General features: G+C 39.0%; 1 protein-coding gene across 4 annotated transcripts in view; it reads right to left on the minus strand.

Moving 5' to 3' along the window:
- The window catches only part of Frmpd4 (FERM and PDZ domain containing 4), a 623,066-nt gene that overhangs the window by 331,845 nt on the left and 273,523 nt on the right, over positions 1-17,698 (minus strand). Inside the window, exon 1 of one of the 4 annotated variants that reach the window (XM_076562914.1) lies at positions 15,534-16,198. The exons of the other annotated variants lie outside the window; for them this stretch is intronic. The gene's annotated coding sequence lies outside the window, so the exon portion shown is untranslated. Of the gene's footprint in view, positions 1-15,533; positions 16,199-17,698 lie in introns of those variants that run through there. 4 annotated transcript variants of the gene reach the window in all.

Here is a 17,698-nt window from a genome sequence, read left to right on the forward strand (position 1 = left end):
CTTAATTCGCCAAATCAAGCCAGTCCTGTGAAATGGTTTTGTTGGCAGCTAGTTCCCTCATCATACACAGTCTCTCAGTTTCTAGGTTCTGGTCTCTTGGGAATGATAAATCTGCTGGTATGCTTGTCAATAAAGCTTAACTAATTCTACACTATGCGTCACACAAGCAGTTGGAGGCTATAATTGTTATTGGTCAGTGCCCAACACCTACGCCAACAGATGTCTGTTAGTTAAATTTGTCAACACTGCCAGATAAGAGGGAATTTCATGCTTCAGATGTGGCAGGCTGGATTCACATTGCCTAGAGTCCTGGAAGCATCAAACAACAATACTCTGGAAGCACAAAGGCTTGCTCGAAAAACTGTTCATCTTGTGTCCCAAACACAAATGATCCTAGATGTATAGGACATTACTCTTCCTACCCCAGTCTTTGAAATGAGGAGCCTTAGACTGTGTATTTACCATGGAGCAGTATTGTTAGAGCACAAGTGAATTCAAACAGGGGGCTAAAAGCCATGAGTTTGTCACAGCTCTTCCAGTCTGTTGCATGTTATATCAGGTAGCTAGAAGAAATGATTTTTGCCACAGGAAGGGGGAGCATGGACAGGGAAGGAGGAAGGGAGAAAGGTGAGGAAGGGAGAGATGAGAGAATGAACAAGTGTGCAAAAGAGAATGAGAAGGATTCACTCTAATTGGCATTGTTTGTCCTCAGTAAAAGATTTCAGTTGTCAAAGAAGTTAGGGACGAGTAGCAAAACTTACAAAGAATAATATCAGCAGTGAAAGCTACACTTGTCTATGAATAAGAGGCTATGTATTTAGAAAAGAAGTTACATGGCTTTAGGAAACTTGCAGTAGTAGGTTGTTCTCTTAGGTCTATGAGCCTTTATCTGGTCAAAATGCAGAGAATAAGTGACTATGGAGAGCCCAAGCCCATTGGATACTCCTTCATGCCTTAAACCTAAAGATCAGGAAAAATAACAGATGAGGAACCTGAAAGATTGCAATAGGCAGAGGCCCCAGATACCTGTTGATAGATTGTATCCCCTAGATACAGCAGTGAAAGTGTATCCATGAACGGTTGCCTGAACAAAAAGAAGCACAATGAAATAGCAGTTGGCATTCTAATGACAGACAGTAGAAACTGCACATAGTCCCATCCCTAGATGAAGAGCTACAGGAGGTCAGTGGCTGCCCAGAGCATCTCTAATTAGTTGTCTCCGGGGACAAACTCTCACATAGGTTGTCCAATCGCAAGCGGTCAGTCCTGGAAACGTGCACACCCAAGCATACACATGTAACAATTATAATTGCAGCAATTGTCATAAATTTGGGAGAGGGAAGAGATGAAGGAGGGAGGAATGGGAGGAGTGTAATACAGTGCTCATGTATAAGATTCTCAAAACTAAAGTTTGAATATATATGCAGAAAGGGCTAGAGAAATGGCTCAGCTATCAAAGGCTCAGGCTCACTACTAAAAAGTATTAGGAACTGCCTCTTCTCCTCTCCTCTCTTCTCTTTACTTCACTTCTCTCTCCTCTTTTCCATATTGCTCTACAGACATGGAACCCATGGCTTTAAGCATACTGTGCAAACACTCTACCACTCAGCTACATTCCCATCCTAAGAGGACTTATATGTTTGAAATGCCATGAAATGAATACCTAAACTAGAAACAAAAGTTCCTAGGAGGAGGACAGGAGATTACATGATGAAGGCCAAGAGAAATTTCTTTTAGAGGATCCACCATTTGGCTTCATTTTTTAAACTTTCTCTTTTCACCACCTCTCAGCCTCAACACGGAGATGCATGGCCCCTTCATATCCTGACATTCTATGTTTGCACTGTGAGTCTCTCTACTTAAAGGGTTGTTACTTTGATTTTTGACAGCCATTAGTCAACGATGCCAACATGAGTAGGTCATGACATTTCCATATTGATGTCCAAACTACTCTATACTCCTATTACCACACATACATGATGATTTGATCTCAAGTTTTACAGGATGGCTATAAGCTGCTGTTTTTCATAAGTGGTTGAGTATCTATGATTTCCTTAAAAGGCACTGACTTTTTAAAAATGCATCCATTAGACCTGTCGGGAAATATTTCATTACCTTGTACTCCCTCAGGGGTGAAAATGCTGTCTTGACAAATGGATTACCTGAGAGAAAGATTATATGCAGATCTCCAATCTTTCTGGAGACAGACATTTGTCAAAAGGCAGTGTCTTCTGTCATTTTCCTGAAAAACCAGGTGTGGTTTGCACTAAAAAGACAAAGCAGGTCAAATGGGAGCCCTGTACATACAGTCTCCCACCCACAGACCAGTTATCAGAGGAGCATCAAGACTTTACAAAATCCACTGTTCTTTGCACTTCAGTTCAATTGCTCCTTAATCCTTTTCTGGTCCGTAGGACAAGACAGGCCAAGTGTGTCTTAATTTAGATAAATTTGGACTAATAATGTGCCTTCCTTTAAGATATTACCACTGGGGATGAAGAAAATCCTGTTAAGAAAATGTGAATGAAAAGGAAATATGAGGGAAATACCTCTAAAATTTTCTTTTTTGCTTTCCTGTTGAAACAACAGAAAAGCAAGCAGAACAGCTGTTTTCAACACATGGAAGAGGCTGCCAGGTAAAATACAGAGCACTCAGTTATATTTTAATTCCAGATAAACACCAAGTCATCCTGTATTTATTATTTTTCCTTCTAACTAAATCTGCCAATGCTATTACTCATCCTTTCTCTTTCGGAACTGGAGAGATTAAGGCACCCAGTAAGGCTATTGAAGTTAGCAGCAAAGTTTTCAAATAGGCTTTGCAGTACATGCTCTGCAGACTGCTGATACAACTCATGCACATCTTTGCCACAAAGTTTTCTGTCTGTTCCTTCCAAAAACAGTCATTTGTGTTTATGTGTATAACCAACCTCAGAACTCAAGAGACTGAAGCTGGAGAACTGTCACAGGTTCCACTGAGACCCTAGATGGAAAACAAAACAAAATAACCCAACATGGGCTAGGATACAGCTCAACTGATACAGTGTTTGTCAAGCATTGCTCCTTAGTACTGCACAAACTGGAATGGTGGTTTATGCCTGTAGTCCTAGTTCTCAGGAAGTAGAAGCAGAAAGATCAGAAGATCAAGGGCATTCTTGACTACATTGAAAGTTTCAGGCCAACCCAGGCAACATGAGACCTTCCTGTTCCCTCCAAATAAAATGAACAATAAAAAACAGGAAAAAGAAACATGAGATGGCATAAAACTTAATCATTTTAAACCCTTTTCTATATTTCTACTTCGTTTAGCTAGAACTGTGTTTGAGCAGTGTTACAGGCAATGAGGCCACTGGGCACCTGCTCTAACATAGGATAGACTCTCCTCCCAAGTCAAAGAAACTGACTTCACAGCCCTTTGCCAGATCTTCAGACACTCACCTCTATCAGTATTGCAGTTTCCTCATTTCGAAAACAAGAAGCAGATGCTGAACGTTGCTGAAAGGCTCTTCTGTCTCCCAAATGCTGTGATTCTTTGAATGAGCAACAAGGAGAGACGAGAGACTAGAGTCCTGGTGAACTGGCGTACATTGAGCAGTTGACTCATATGGCTCCTTTCCCATTTTCTTGCAGCCATACTGAACCATCAACCCCTGAGGAGTTGTGAAGGGGCCCGTGGCACCCCATGGATTCATTTCTCACATTGGTTGGCAGGTAGAAACAATTCTTGCCCAGGAAATTGCCCTTGGGAAACAATTTCTTCTCTCTCGAGAAGCAGAGATTTCAGTGCCAGGAATGTGATTTTTTTCTTTTTTCTTTAATTATTATTGTTACCGGTATAGATAGATATATAGATAGATAGTTGTAGGTGTAGCTATAGACATACAAAATCTGCCAAGTCTGTTTAGTGTTGCTCATATGTACCTGTTTGGGGGGATGACACCTTGGTACTGGATAGTTAATTAGGGAGCTCATCCTTGGGGAAAAGTGATTCTCCCTTTTTTGGCAGTCATTAATTGCCTATAGCTATTCATGTAGGTGTGGGGGGGGCTTATCAGATTTCCCTAGTTCACACTGGCATGTCAAATATTGCTATCATTGTTCAGGTCCTGTTTAGGCAACTATATTGCTGAGATTTCAAGGGTGCAGCTTCCCTGTTCTACATATAAGATACAATCTCACAGAAGATATCTGGTTCCCTGGTTATCAAAAATCTTTCCCAGATTCTTCAATGTTCCCCAAGTCTTTTGTGTCAGGGTTGTGTTGCAGATATATCAAATGGGACTAGGCACCCCACAGTCAGTTGTTCTCTACATTTTCACCATTTGTGGGTTTCTGTAATAGCAAACTTCCATATGAGAAAAGCAATCAATAATCCTACAAAGCTATGATACTTACAAAACACAACAATGTTGAGCACAACAAGGTATCCCCAAAGGTGAAACCATGGCACTTATTTCTTGAGGGTAACCAACAGGTATCTAATTGAATATAAGGCCCACCCACTCAATAGGAGGGAATTAATGCCTGGTATTATAAGCCTAGCCAACTGCTCATGTTTGATTAGGTCATAGAACATAGAGGCAAACCTCCTGCTGAGTCTTTCCTAACCCACTCTAATTTCTTACTGCATTCTAAATACTTCTCCTTATTTATATCTACAGGTAAGTATAGCTTGTTCTCCTCATCAAGGAGTGAGCATTTTTGTTATAATCCTCTGCCACCTCTCTATGTTGAACCATCTGAATGAGGTGGGGACACAGGAGCATTGACTCTTAGTAGGGCTATTATTCTCTTGGTTGTTTTCCTTATTACAAGATTTTGAAACTCTTCTTCTAAATGTTAGTGAGAAGTTTCTCTTTGAAGTTCAGAAGAGACTAAGATGCCAAGTATGGTTTGAACTGGAGGACTCATCTAGGCCTTCAGCTCCCAAAGGCCTGCCTCTACTCAATACTAGATTTGTAGCATTGGCATCAGATAGAAAAATAAAAAGAAAAACATACTAATACCAAAATGAAACCCATCATTTTGTACAATGAATGTGATGATTTAAACAAAAATACATAGCTACATACACAAAATATCACTTGAACCTAAATGCTGCAATCAAAAAAGTATGAGTAGAAAGAAAACAGGAGATGATTTCTAAGAGGTATGTAAAAAAATAATAATTGATCCCTAAAAGTTTATCATTCTATTAGAGTGACTAATCCTAGATCCAGAATCCAGTGATTAAAGTGGCTTTGTCAGACCTTGTTCTTGATCAATGTAGCCACCATGAACAAAGAGTTAAGTCCTTAGTGGACACCAAGCCAATCATTTATCTAAGTCCCTTTGCAATTTGACTTCTTCCCCAACTACAGTTCTCTTGACTCTGATGGGATCAAGTCAAGTCTCAGCATGGATGTGTACAGTATAGTCTCAGAGGGGAACTGATTTTCAATGTTAATCCAGAAAATATGAATGAGACTGCATATGCTATGAGTCTCACGATGAATAACTTAGGAAATACATACGATGAGGCCCAGCATGTTAAGTGTTTGCAAGCATCTCTGCTGTCATTCATTAGATTTAATTGCGTATTCGCACATCAGAGCTCCTTTCTTGCTCAAATAGCCAACTCTTCTGTTAATTTAGTAGAGGATATATTCTAAATTTTTCACATTATTATAAGTTGACAATTATGTATATTAATAGAGTATAAAGTGATGCTATGATTTTAATATAATGTAGAATAATTAAATCAAACTAATGTGGCTATCACCTCCATTGAAGCTGTTAACAAATGACAAGATGTCTTTCTTTTAAAAGGCTGGTTAGCATTCCATTATGAATAAACACCACATTTTCTTTATTCCCTTACATATCTGTTGATGATCACTCAGTTAATTCTCTAAGTTGGCCATTTTTACTCAAGCTGAATTGAACATGGGAGGACAGATGTCTCTTTACCATATTTATTTCTACTATTTGGGGTAACTATTCAGAAACAGAATTGCTGGATCATCTGGTTAGAGGTTTTGATTCTTTTTCTTTTTTTATTATGAATGGTAGGGCAAAGATTTTGGTGTGTAACTTCTGCTTGTCTGAAATTTACTAAATAGAACAGATTGCCCCTGAACTTGTGGTAATCCTCCTGCCTCTGTCTCCCAAGTATGGGAATTCTGAGAATGTGACTGTGCTCATATTGTAATTACTGGATTTTCTAGAATACATCTTGTATTTAAATATGTAAATCAGTTTATAAGCATATTTGTTAAAGTGTAACAAATATAATAAAGTTCTTCATGTGCATAGATACGTATATGGCCATGTGACAAGTATGCATGCCATTATATAGAACATGAGAGACCTTCATAAGTTTCTGTCAGATGCTTTCCCAGTTGGACCTCAGTAGTAACCATTCCTCTGATTTCGACAACAGGCTGGATTAATAGAACCTGTCCTCAATCTTCAGAAAGATGGAATTATGAGGCCTGCACATTTTATCATTCAAAATACCATGTCTTCAAAGCAATAGTACATTCTTTGTACTGCTGTACATTATATATTATTTCAGTGAATTACTTATCCACCCCCCACCTTGAAGACTTTTATATTCCAGAGGTAAAGTAATGCCAGCAATGGTCAGCCTCATAATGGCACCCCAGCAGGTCAATGCAAACTGACACCACAAACAAACCTGAACACTGGTTATCATATGTACTAAAGCCACAATCAAGATAAAACTATTGTGGCCATGGGGAATAGTAGAGGAAGAGAAAGGGTGGGAAATAATTTATGATCTCAAAATTTGTCTTTCTAATGTTGAGGGTTTTTTGGCACTGGAACCCTGGGCTTCATATATGTAAGGCAAGCAATCAACCACTGAGGTATAGACCCAATTCTCAGAATTCATTTTTTTCATCATGCTATTCTATGCACCTAGTCCTCAGAGACTTAAAAAACATAGATGGAAGTTTTTGAAACACATGCAAGTACAGCAACTGAGGAACAGTAACTTTATTAATATAATTTGCATGAAATCTCATAAATAAGAATGATTTGCAGCAAGATGCTTTTACATGATAAATTTATTTTAATTATGTTTTTCTTATTTACCTGATTTAAACTTCTCTCTTAAATCATTAGACCTTATTAAAAAGCTTTCTTCATAGACATAACTTTCCTTCCTGCCTTGGAGTGAGATTCATTTCATTTTATAATCAATAAGCCTTGTGTTCCATTCATTGTGCCTCTTTCAAGCAGCTGCTTTCACATTATTTAATCTGCCTCAGAATTTTCTAAAGACTTAGATTTAATGTGGTAAAATAGAAATGAACAGCCTTTAATCATTAGGTCTGACCAAAATGACGTCAACCTAAGTTTAATGTACTCAAGTCCCTAGGGATATTTGTGTGATTAGAAAGATTTTAAAAACAGTGAAAATATTTATCAAGGTTTCGTTTGAAAATTTTGCTCCTAAGACACTTGCTGGCATCATTATACATATCACATAGGAACAAAGAAAGGATGGCTTCTGTATTGTTTTATGATCTTCCAAACCTGGTAGTTACAAGCATAGAACAACTTTATGAACACATAATGAGCAGTACAGAAAAACAGCCTTCAGTTGGGCGGTGGTGGTGCAAGCCTTTAATCCCAACACTCTGGAGGCAGAGGCATGCAGATCTCTGTGAGTTTGAGGCCAGCCTGGTCTACAGAGCAAGTTCCAGGACAGGCAGGGCTACACAGTGAAACCCTGTCTCCAGAGGAGGAGGAAAAACAGCCATCAATAATTTTTAAGCTTTCCTTTATGCATTCTTTGTTGATAATTGCATAATCTGTTCTCTTTCTAATATAATTCTGAATGCTCAGCAAATATTTTTTCTTCTGTCTTAGATAATTAGAACAAAACAAACTGTAATAATTATTTGGGGTTACCTTCCTTCCCCCAATTCCATCCTATCAGAATAGTTCAGGCACTTTTTTGTAACATCCTTCCTGAGTGACTTATTTCCTGTCTTTCCCTTTACTTAGCTCTGTCTCCATTAATGCACTTGATGAGAGCCTTTTGTCCTATGAGTTCTGCCTTGCCCTTCTTTTCTTCCACATCAAAGCAACCTCTTTATATTCTATGGCATAAATAACTATCAGTATTTTTTTTAGTGAAGATGACAATGTTTTTGGCTACAGTGAAACAATAAAGGCTCAAGTAACTCATTCCATTTCCTGATATCAAATGGAGCATGTAAAGAATGCACCAAATGAATAAGTAGTTGTCCATAATGCACCAATTCGAAGGATCTGTAGACTCCAGAATGCTGGGAGGGGCTTGTGTATCAGACATATGACTCAGCTACAAGCATTAGCAAAGGGCCTTCCTTCCTAAGCCTTCCTTCTGTTCATGTATGTGCTCTCTTCTTGGTGGTTCATCAGGGTGCTCCCATTCACCCAGTCCATAAACTGTGTCATGCTTACTTGCGGGCCAACTCTCACAAGCTCCTCTCCTTCCGTTATTTTCCCTCCTAACTTGGAAGACTCACTTCACTTGGTGGCCGTTTCAGCTGCACTGAGCTCCTGCTTGATGCTCAGTTATACTTTGCAGCATTTGGGCTTTGTTTTTAATTAGGAAGCAAAAACAAGTATTCCTCATCTGAGTTTCGAAGTAAGGGTTTGACTCCAGAGAATTTGAAAATTATCACATTCAGGGGAAAAAAGTAGAAGAGGTAAGTCATGTTAAAGTCCACCTGAAACCAGAGTCCTAATTATCTGTGCACATTCTACATTGACAAACACGGCACCCCAAAATTATGTTAAAAGGCCTTGGGTTGCAATTAGGACAAAAATGATGTTTTGAATTGTCACATTAAGACTGAAGTACTAACTCATCTCTAACCCTACTCTGGTAATCTTTACTATAGGTTATGTTGAAGGTATTTATCTGGTGGTGGGACTCTGCCACCCTTCTTGGTTTAACTTCTTTTTCATTGTTGTTAATTACATGCTAAAGTCTTTTAAAAACTCACCTAAGTTTCTTTTCTATACATATATTTGTGATATATACACATTTTTGTATGTGAAGACTTTATAGGTGAAGGATAATGTTTTGTTGGCTTCCTACTTACAGAATATTTTTCTTATAAATTCAAGTCAATCAAAATATTGGCCTTGCAACAATTTTACATAACAAAGACAGTTCAAAGACAGACTAAGGTCCTTGGTGTGATGAAATACTGTCTGAATTTTTAGGTGCTTAGAATTATCAGGCAGCAAGTCTAAAAGTAATGTGGTTTCTATATAGGCTTTTTTTACCTAGGTTAGGATATTTTTTTAAAGTATCTAGTCCCACCATTTTACTTGGTTCTGTTAAAATGTTGTGCTTAAGGTTCTTGAAGATCCTATGCAATATTGTTGATAACAAAGTGTGTTAGTAACTTTGAGTTCAGTTTTCCTACTTAATGATGCATTTGTACCAATTTCTAAAACACTAGTAACAGCACAAAACAAAAAACAAACAAACAAACAAACAAACAAACAAACCCCCAAATACAGTGAAGCTGTAAATTTCAATGGGGAGACTGCATGCATAATAGAATATACTGATTCAACCTACTTAAGAAAGCATTTTCAAAATGACGTATTGGGGTGTGGGGGGACAAGGCCATCCTACAGTCTTCCTAAAAGTCCCTCTGAAACCTAAGCAGGGATGTTGCTTTTATTTGACTTAAAAGACTGAAAAAAGAGGCCTAGTAGTCTTCTAAATACATTCTGAGGAATGGTGCTGTATAACATAAATGAGCTCTCAGTTACTAAGCTTTGTAAAACTTGAGCAATTCCTTCTCAGAGAAAGAGAGGGAGACAGACAGACAGACAGACAGAGAGACAGAGACAGAGAGAGACAGAGAGACAGACAGAGAGACAGAGACAGAGAGAGACAGAGACAGAGACAGAGAGAGACAGAGACAGAGAGAGAAGGAGACAGAGACAGAGAGACAGAGAGCGAGCACATTCCATGTATGGAAAGCCCAGATGTCCTTTGGCAAGCAGGCCTGTTTATCTTGGTTTACTCTTGCAACTCTGAATGTTATCTGACTGCATAAACATGTTTTCCACTAATATTCTACTTAGGAAACACTCTTGTGGTTGGAAAGTGAAAGGTTCCCCATAGGCTCATGTGTTTAAGGACTTGGTTCTGAGTTGTTGTTGGTGTTTGAGAAGTCCTGGAACCTTAGGCATTTGATCCCCATTAGAGGAAGTGGGTCCTTGAGGGAAGATCTTGAGGTTTTATAGCTTAACCACACTTCCTATTCAGCCTCTGCTTTCTGACCTTTAATACAAGTGACTAGCTGCCCTCCTGCCACCATGCCTTCCCTGCCATGAAGGGCTGTACTATTCCCTGGAACAATGAGCCATAATTGGCCCTTTCCCCCACCCCCAACGTTGCTCCTTTTCAGGTATTTGGTTACAGCAATAAGAAAGGTGACTAAAGCAACTCTCAGAGTGAAAAAGAATACAGAGTAGAGAGTTCCCCATGGACTGATCCTACATCCTGGACCCCATCCTGCATCTAACACCCACAATCTGCATCTTGGACACTCATCCAGCATCTTGCACCCACATCCTATATCCCTGGAACCACATCCTGCATCCCAGTTCTATGACTATAGACACAGCTCCAAATCCCAGATGTCTTCTCTCCTCTGTTTCGCAGAATACAAGGATTTATTAAATGCAAAGTTTCTTCTTGGCCTTGATTTAAGGTCAAATTGTATGACAGCATAAACATGATTTTTATGTGTTCTATTCAGTTCTGTATTGGGGGTGATGCCCTATATGATGTCAATCCACTCTGTGCCTCTTTAGGACTGATTTGTATATAGCTTAGTATCTCCATATGACATGTTAAGACTATGAATTGAAGCAATTCTACTCCCAAGTTTTGTAACTGAACTGTGAGAACTTATGCCAGTCATTCAACTTCCCTGGATTTCAGTAGTTTCTCTTCAAATTTATAAGGATGAGATGAATGACCTTTCAAGTCCCTTTCTTTGTTAACATTTTATGACACAAGGCCCAGATGACTTTTGAATAAAGACACGGCTGCTGTGCTTCTGAAACTTGTCATTGACCTTATTGATTATTTAATGTCAAGGCCTTGATTAGAAATGCAATTTCTAATTATAATGTTGTTCCAAAGAGGATACTAGAGCACCTTTCCTGGCATCATTAACATTCATCCATTCATCAATTCAGCCATCATTTATTAAAATCCTAATACAGTGATTCTCAACCTTCCTAATGCTGTGATCCTTTGATACAGTTCCTCATGTTGCACTGACCCCCAACTGTAAAATTATTTTCATTGCTACTTCATAACTGTAATTTTGCTACTGTTATGAATTTACATAAATATCCATGTTATCTGATGGTCTTAGGTGACCCCTGTGAAAGGGTTGTTCAAACCCCCAAGAAGGTCACAACCCACAGGTTGAGAAACACTGGTCTAATAATATATGTCAAGTGTGCTGCTGAACTCAGTTACACAAATATGAGCAAGATTAACCTGCTACCAAGAGCACACAATTCAGTGGAGAGAAAATAACAAGAAAATCATTGTAAAATAACAAGCTATGGATTTTATTTGAAATCAGATTTTCCATCTACGCACTGTGGAGATCTGGTGTCATCTATCGGGGGATCACCCTATATAGTTAGGCATTTTGTGTCATCCTCAGCTTTTAACCACTAGATGCCAGTAGCATCCCCACTAGATATGACAACAAAATCACCTTTGATTGAGAGCCACTAGTTTCAGTACATTCTTTCATTTATGAAGAATGTTCCAGCTAAATGAATCTCACTATAAATTTGTAAGGAAGACAATCATACCATACATCTTTGGGAATAATCCTGTCTGTGTTACATCAAGTGAGTAGCTTCCCACGAGTTTACTGTAACATCTTACTCAGTGAGAGTTTTTTTTTTTATTCTTAATAATATGAATTCATTTACTTCCCTCCAAAGTTGTCATCTTCTTTGAGGAAGGTATAAAGAAAAGAGTTTTTAGACAATGCCAGCCATGTGGAAAAGGTTGCCAAATAGTGTGATGGGCTGAGATGTTATTACGGATGAGTTTACCTATAGGATGTATCTGTCCAAGTCCTCCCTCTGGACCTCTGCATTAGAGGCATGGTTAGGATGATCAAGTGCAGGAAAGTCTCAACTCTTACAGCATTCTCATGCATCTAAACAAGTGACTACCCTAAAGACTCCAAGTCAACAAATTACAGAGATCCTTGTACATCACTGTTTATTGGAGCATTATTCACAATACCCAAGCAATTGAACTAACCTGGGTGTCCTTCAACAGAGGAATGAAATATGTCATTTGTAGTAAAGTAGATGAAACTGGAAATAATGGTATTATGCAAACTAAGTTTATCTCAGAAAAACAAATGACATATTTTATCTCATTCGCTTCCTAGAATGCAAAGGGAAAGTGGGTAATAAAGGAGGTGGCCAGGAAATTGGAAAGCAAGACAGTAATGGGGTATAGGGGAACATAGGGTTAAAGGACACTATATTTTTACATTAAATGGACTTATTTACCCCTTTATAATACAAATTAAATGTATTAAAAGAAAAAGAAAAACAAGAAGCTGGATTGTAATTGTTTTTATGTCTATTAGCTAACTTCCATGTATGTGAAATCCTTTTCTTTTCAGAACTGAGATATAATTGAACTTAAAATAAGCACCTAACAATCTAGAGAAAAGAGAATGAACAAGTCTCTGTGAATGTGTGGAACCTCTGCTCTCTAATTTCTTAATAAATTTAATTCAACTTTGATCAAGCTTGTCCTGCTTCCAGGCCTAAGAGCTGTTGGGCTAATGAAAGGGTGCTCTGACATATTTTCATTGTCAAGGGTTCAAAACAACATCCTGACACCCTCTTGCACAGCTGACAGACTTTCAGATAGAGAGGATCCAAAGTATAAATTTGGGAGATATATATGTCTTATTGCTTTCTGTACTGGTTGTAATGATGTTGAATGGCATTGACTAATTCCGTGACATTATTTTCACTGCAGAGGACTTTTGGAGATGCCATGCAGGTTATGGAATCCTGTAGCCACAAGTGTTGGGATAGGGTCCTTGAAGTTAGGAGAAAACATGGTTGAGAAACTCAATATACATCATGATATGTATGGTAAGTTGAGATAAGGTGGTCCAAGAGACAAAGGCCCTGGCCTCATTGGAGTCATGTGTCAGATATGTGCCAGCATTTTTCCGAGTCATCTCAACGAAATCATTTTACCTCATGTCTCCCCATCATTTCTACTGCTCATTGGAGATGCTGCACACTCTCTTTCTTTCTGACATGCTGACAATTAGATAATGTCCAAGAAACACTCTGAGCTCCTCAAAAGGGGCACTCTACAAATGTGAGCTATCGCAATTGCTTAATAAATTACACTAGCAATGAATTCAGGCAAAACTGGCTCCTGACTTGCTCTGTGGCAGAATTCTTCTTAGCTGCTAGAATAAGCTGGGCCCTCAAGGAAATGAGTACTACAACTTCTAGTTCCATTAAGACTGTGGGAAACTTTCTTGAATGAGCCAGACACTTGCTTTAGTTTAAGCTAAATGGTTCATAGGACACAAACAAAATTGCTTCTTTTCTTTCCTTTCTACTGTTACAAAGATGGACATTATCTGATGAAAGATAAGATGATAGATTTAGATTCCAATTTAACATAAAGAGAAAATTGGAATGCATCCTCTGATGCTAGGCCCTTACAGCTTGCCCTTTTCAACTTCAGAGTTTAGTCCAATATGTACTCCTGTGCTCCTGAAAAGGTACATGTTATATATTTGCCTTTTACTTTGACATCCTGCTATTAAAATGCCAATAAACTGCATATTTATAGCTTTAAAAATCCACTGAAAAGTAAAGATAACATACCCTAAACAAGAAATTAAAAGGAACACACACACACCACACATACACACACACACACACACACACACACACACACACACTCACACACACCTTTCTAAACTCTAGACTCAAAGCAAAAATTTTGTCATAAGTCCACACTGTATTTCCCACCATGTCATCATCCAGTTGGCCCCTAGTGACAATATGGATTTGATTAGTAACTGTCACTTCCAATATCAACTTTCTCCGGGGACTTTGTATTCCCTTTTCAAAAATTTTTGTCCTGTCCCCTGGCCTCACAACCTCAGATCAGATACACGGTTTCTGGTGCAGATATAAGAATCTACAGGTCATGCCTTGATGAATGTCCAGGTACCCTCCAGCATTGTTTCCAAAGTGAAACACTGTTGAAGGATACACGCTTGAGCAGTCCTCTGCTCTTTGACAACCAAGAACACTTGATGCTATGGCAAGTCTTGTCACCTCTACTGGTGACAAGTTATCCTGCTCCCAGTCTAACCTCTTTAATAAATTCTTCTGAAAGATACACATATACATGCACACATAGGTATGGGTCAATAAATGAAAGGCATATATCTAATGGATACATAATAGGTATGTCTTGATAACATCATCAATTACCATTACTAGTCTACTCAATATGATTGCTAACTGAAGGAGATATTCAGTAAACTCAGTTGGGTAAGGTAATAAAAGCAAATATCCCCCAAATATAGCAGACTAACTTTTAAACCACAACTCATATGAATGCTTTATTAGAAACAACAGACTCTTATTGTCCACTTCATTTCAGCTCCCTGAGGGCAAATCCAATAGCTGAATTAATTAAAAACATGTCCTTCTATTTTTAATGCAGTGTGTAAAAGATCTCAGAGCCCTGGACAAGAGATTTACTAGGAACTAGTTAAATTTATAGTCACAAAAATCCATCCATTCCTTGTATGGAACACACATCACCAAAAGACACTGCCTACACCAGAGCTTTAATTTAAACACAGCACATGTAAAATGTTTTACAAGAGACAGTCCTACATTTTGCTAAGTATAAGACATGGTTTAACTCAGATCTTCCCCATCTCCTCCAGATCCTTCCCCAAGAGATGTGGTACGTATGTGTGTTTAGAAAAGATCGAAGACAAATTCGGCATTTCCATTAGTCTTGTGCCCTTGAAAGCCATAGATTATTAGATTAAAAAAAAACAAACAGAAATTCTATTTCAAGCCACTGATTGAATTCTCACAGTGAGATTACACTTTGAAAAATACACAGGTGACAAAGAGTAGATTTACTCATTCATGTGATCCAAACTTTTTATCATGACTCCCACTGAGAACACATTTCAGGGAGAAAAAATAAAAGAAATATTTGGGTACTTGGAGCTGAGAAAACATATCACCCTGTAGAGAAACAACCTGTAGACTATCCCAAAAGTGAGGGGCAAAGCAAAACCTCTTCCTTTCTGTTACCAAAGCACTGGCTAAGAAAATCTAAGCAACATATCATTCTCCAATTTGAGAGGTAACTCTCCCACCCCCATGCAATTTCCCTTTAGTATGCACGTCCCCACAGACAGCATACATTCATGGCTTACCTTTCACTTACTGGAGTCTGTTAAGGGTCCTTCCTGGCATATCCAGCAGGAATGCAAGATGATGCGTGCTCTTCACCCCCAAGTGGCATTTGACTCCATGCAATCACTCAATGCAGTATGGATGAATGGGCTAAGTTCAGGTTCACCGCCCTACAGTGTCTTTATTCCTCATAGCACAGAACTAGAAAGCCAGTGAGCTCTGGCTGCTGCTGCCGCCACTCTCGTCTTTTTCAAACTAATGGAAAAAGTGGGCTGCAGAAAGCTCTCTACTCACTCCCTCTCCTTCTGCTTGCTGTGTCAAAGTTAAAGCTGCAGCATTGAAAAAAATGAACAAAAGGAAAATACAAGGCAAGCTGCCTCTGTGGAGGAGTTTTCTGTTCCCGGAAAACATTATTCAAGGCAGATTTCAGGGCAACATCCAAAGCCTGGAACCTTACTGACCCAAAGCCCTAGAGCTAAATTGTATAGGTACCTGGACCAGGCAGGCATTGGTCAGCCCGTCAGTGCCTCAGCAACATACCTGAGGAGTGCAGTGAGACCAGAAAATAAACATCCAATAACCAGCAGAGAATGAGGCCGACAGCTTAACCTTGCTCCTGCCTTCAATGATGCCAAAGTGTTCTGTTTGCTCAGGACTCTCCTTTTACCAACATTCAATTTGAATGAGCCAGGGCAAGTGCACTGCGCTCGTCAGCTCCTGAGAACAGGATGCATTTATGTGAAACACGAGGAGAATGCCTAATGCCAAGCCATCCTCTGCATTCCCAGGAGCTATTATTACAGGGCTAGCTTACATTGCACTGCAACTTCAAGCCAATGTTTCCTGAACACACTCACACACACCTCAAATGTTGTGATTGTTACATATTGAGGGAAGCACTTTCAAAAAGTTGCCATCTGCTCTCAGGGATAAGATTGGGAACCCTACTTGGAGTGAGCTGACTACCATTGTTTCTCTTCCATCTTTCCATCAGTGACTTTTTAGGCTGAGAGAAGGATTGCCAAGGTCCTGTGGAATGGCATTTTTATGCTGAGGAGGAACTGCTTTCTTTATTAGAAAAAAATCCTTTATTAGAAAAAAAATTGAGAAAAACAGGACCTTGGCTTTCATCCATCTTTGACATATAACATTAAGTAGAATCTTAATAAAAACATATTATCCAAAAAGGACGTGATCTTATATAACAATATAGCATGTGGCCACTCAGATACACATGGTTAACATAGTAGTGGCTTAGAATAACCTATTTGCAGCAGCAAGGGGAAGCAGCTCTCCTGTTACAGTTACTTTTACATTTTTTCCTCCTCTGAAGTAGATTGAATTGCAAAGAGTTCATTGTTATGGTGGTTTCTTCCATCTTAACATTCCCCCACAATTGGTTCAAAGATTCTGCTTTCTTCTGTGGGTCAAAAAAAAATCATTGTCAGACTGACAAGATGACTCAGAGTGAAGATTCTTGATGACAGACCTCAAGACTTGAGTCCCTAAGGTCCAAACAGAAAGAGAGAACCAACTCCTGAAAACTGTCCTCTGACATCCACATGTGTCACACACATACACACACACACACACACACACACACACACACACACACACACACACACACACATACACATACATACATTTAAAAGAAGCAATTGGCTCACCATACTCAAGGGAATGAAAACTTACTCTGGACACTCATGAGAGAATGATGCATGAAACCATCCTGCTTCTTCCAGTTGGAGTGATAAAACACTCCAGCAAAAGCTACTTAAAGGGAGAAAAGGGGGTTTGTAGCTCACAATTCCAGGTGACAGTTCATCATGGCAGAGAACTCAAGGTGGCAGTAACTTGAAACAGCTAGTCATATGCAGAGTCAAGAATAGGCTCGTGCTTGTTTGCCAGTGCTTAGCTGGCTCTCTCCTTTTTGCTCAGTTCAAGGCCCAGCATAGGAAATGGTGCTGTTCACATTCAGAGTGGGGCTTCCCACCTCAATTAACATAACTAAGGACATCTCTCAGGCCAACTCACTCAATCTCTCAGTGAGACTCTCTTGCCATGTGATTCTAGATTGTGCAAAGCTGACAATTAAAACTAACCATCATATAGATCTTGTTAGGAAAATGAAATAGAATAGATAGATATGGATGGAAGGGAGCTGGAATGGGAGGATCAAGTAGGG

Source organism: Peromyscus maniculatus, chromosome X (genome assembly GCF_049852395.1).
Source record: "Peromyscus maniculatus bairdii isolate BWxNUB_F1_BW_parent chromosome X, HU_Pman_BW_mat_3.1, whole genome shotgun sequence".
Lineage (NCBI taxonomy): Eukaryota > Metazoa > Chordata > Mammalia > Rodentia > Cricetidae > Peromyscus > Peromyscus maniculatus.